Genomic DNA, 3,618 nt, shown 5'->3' with positions numbered 1-3,618 from the left:
ATTTTAATAGCATTATTTATCAACATTTATTGGCGTTTGGAATTAACAAACACTCTGGTCCATCCCCACTGAGCGTTTGCAATAAATTTAAAGGGCTTGTCTTGCCTTTGGCACCGTGAAGATGACCCAACTAGCATCCTCGTGTCATTTTGCAGGGACAGATTTTGGATGCAGGGGTAGAGAGCAGAGATACAGAGCCCGTAGCCAGTCCTCATGTTTTCCCTGGTCTGTTCCCCCGGCCTGGAGAACCCAGTCTGCTTCATGAGTTCCCCCCAGTCCTCCTCATGAACCTCTCCCACTACAGAGAGCAGACAGAGGGCTCTGCAGACATGTGAATCACACTGCCCCTTCTGCCCACCAAGGCAACCAAAGGGGCAGCAGTAGGGGTCCCAGCTCCATAGCCACAGCTGATTGGACCACTACCAGGAATGTGGTAAACGATCCACAGGCCAGGAAGCTCTGCTGGGGCCTGGTGGGAGGAAAAAGGTCACTCAGGTCCATCAAATTTTCTCTTCAGGGAATCTAACCAGACAGGCATAAGGACTATGATGGACGTGTGCCATTTTGCCTGTGTAGCCTCATTTCACATTTTCTGGTGATAGCACCCCCAGACTCCTTAGGGAGCAACTCTCGAGTTAAGGTGATCTGGTTCCGCCCCCACATTCAGGGATACAGCCCCAGTCCTAGGTCTGGCCAGTCAGCAGATTTTATTCCCTGACCACAGTGATGCGTTCAAGAGGGGGAAGTGAATTAATTAAGGTTTTGGTCTGGCTACTGCAACAAAGACACTCAGAGAGCAGTAACTTCAACAAGACGAACGTTTCTCTCTTTCTCATATAAAAGCCAGTAGCTCTGCTCCACAAAAGTCCTCAGGAGCCCTGGCTCCTCTACCTGGTTGCTCTGCCCCCCTGGCCTTACTCTTGTCACACCATGACCACGTTCCAGCCAGCCAGGAGGCAGGAAAGGGAAGGGGGAACATGGGGTTTTCTTTTAAGGGAACAACCTGGAAGTTACACAGTTCACTTTTGCTTATATCCCATTAGCCAGAATTTAGTCCCAAACCACACCTGGTTGCAAGGGAGGCTGTATAGCCAGCTCAAAACTTCTACCACGTTAGAAGAAGCGGAGAGTGGTGATTACGGGACGACCTGGGGCATCGTCACCATGTCTGGAGAGCGTGTTTGAAGATAGACTTAACACTAAGGAAAGACAGGTGACAGATGGCAAGGATGTCATGGAGGCCTGAGAGGCCAGCCATGCCACAAGGCAGTTCTAGTCTTCTTGATTTTTCAGTTATACCAGCCAATAAATAAATTCTTTTCTTTTTCCTATTATTATTATTATTACTATTATTTTGCTTAAACTAATTGGATTTCCAGCACTCAAACCTAAAGAGTTCTGGCTAATTCATGGTAAGACCAGAAGGCAAAAGGTGATAAGGGAGGAAGAGGGCAAAGGCACCATGAAGGGGAAGCCAACATCATGAGGAAACAGGACCCTCAAGACAGAGAAAAGCAGAAGCCAGGAGACAGAGAGAAGGTATAGAGTCAGTGGGTGCTGACAAAGCAAGAGGTGGGCACAGAGAGAGAGGCTAAGCTGCCCACGCTAGACCTCCTCCTGCAAGGGACCCCCTGCCAAGCCACTTTGAGATTCAAATTTCCTTCTAGCTCAGTTACAAAGTATGGAAAGTTGTATTTTTTTTTAAGACTTTATTTACTTGAGAGACAGAGAGAGCAAGAGAGAGAGCACAAGCAGGGGGAGCACCAGAGGGAGAAGCAGGCTCCCCACTGAGCAGGGCACCCAATGCAGGACTGGATCCCAGGACCCCAAGATCATGACCTAAGCCAAAGGCAGACACTTAACTGACTGAGCCACCCAGGTGCCCCAGAAAATTGTATTATTCTTTAAAGTATTTGTCCTCTCTCTTTTGGGTGCCCTTTCTATTTTTTTTTTTTTTTAAGATTCTACCTATTTATTTGTCAGAGAGAGAGAGAAAGCACAAGCAGGGGGAGCGGCAGGCAGAGGTTGAGAAGCAGGCTCCCCACTGATCAAGGACCCCGACGTGGGACTTGATCCCTGGACCCCGGGGATCATGACCTGAGCCGAAGGCAGACGCTTAACCTACTGAGCCACCCAGGTGTCCTGGGTGCCCTTTCTAAAGGAAGACTATTGATGTCAGGCTTGGGATAGGATTTGCTTTGGCCAATAAGATATGAAGGGAAGTTTTAAGACCTGCTGTGCTCCTTTTACGGCCTGGGCTTCTGAGTGAAGAAAACACGGAGTACGGCTGCGGCTGTCCCATGACAGATATGTAACATAAGGGAGAAATAAACATTTGTCATAGGCCTCTAAGATTCAGGGATTGTTTGTTACTGAGGCATAACTTAATGTAAGCCAACTGATACAAGGTATGTGTTTACTGCAGTTCCTACTGACCTTGAAACATGATAGTTCATCATTTCCTGGATTTTCAGGTTCATATTTCTTATAGTACATTTTTTTCTCTCCTTACAACCAAGAGCTCTATCAGTGAAGCCAGGAATGACAGGCCTACATTTCATGATCAGGTGCTCCTTATTACTAAGTCTTTTCCAGTTCTTATTCCCCAATACTTCCCGTAGCCCCGAGAGGACGTGGAATAGGTCTGATTATTACAAAACTGGGTAAGTGCATAATGTAAGTAATTTCATATTTGTTAATTTTATAGAACTTTTGTAATACAGAATCAGAAATGGATCATTTTAAAGATGCTGACTTCTCAAACTTAAGGATGTTGTAAGTTAGGGTACATGCCGCACTAGCAATGATAATGATGATGGTGACAAGAATTCGTGCAGCACTTTCCTATTTCCAAAGCATGTCACATATTCGCTTGCTTTAAATTCACAATAGCCTGTAGATATTATCCCCATTTTACATACAGGGAGACTGGGGGTGAGAAAGTTGAAGAGACTTAACAAATTACGGAGTTGGTACTGCATCTCCCAGCTCCTCATCCTGCCCCTTCCCCCCTGCCTGTTGCATTAGTCAAAGCAGGCACCCCCTGGAGAGAAGGAGAGCACCCACCCCCATGACAGGTGCTTGGGAAGGGCAATCAGGGACACTGTGGTTTGAATAAATAAGTGAATATATGACTAAATGGGTGGATGGATGGATGATGAATAAATGGATGAGTGGATTGATGGTTAGATAAATGGCTGGATGGATCTCTTTTGTATGGATGGACAGGTGGGTGGATGGGTGGATTTCTGCAGTCTGAGACAAAAGGCAGTGGGGTTGTCCCAGAGTCTGGAAAGCATGTACACACACTCCTAATACTCTACCACCCAGAATGCCCTATACTTGGCCAATATCTTACCCTTGCCTGCCCAAGTATTTTAATTCTCCCTCACTCCGTAGAAATTAGAATGTGTTTTACCCATAAGGTTGTCTGTTGCTACTCTACAGCTGACTGGCCATGTTCACTTCACCTCTGCATGCTTCTGTTTTCTCCTTTGTAAAATAGAGATGAAAAGAGCACATCCTTCATAGGGTTGTTGTGGGACTACATAATATATCGAGATCATTTAGTAAAGTGCCTTACATATCAAAAGTTTTCTATAAATAATAACTATTATA

The sequence above is a fragment of the Ursus arctos genome, unplaced genomic scaffold (genome assembly GCF_023065955.2).
Source record: "Ursus arctos isolate Adak ecotype North America unplaced genomic scaffold, UrsArc2.0 scaffold_5, whole genome shotgun sequence".
In the NCBI taxonomy this organism is placed as follows: Eukaryota; Metazoa; Chordata; class Mammalia; order Carnivora; family Ursidae; genus Ursus; species Ursus arctos.
The sequence above is the reverse complement of the archived record's forward strand: the minus strand, read 5'-3'. Positions refer to the sequence as shown.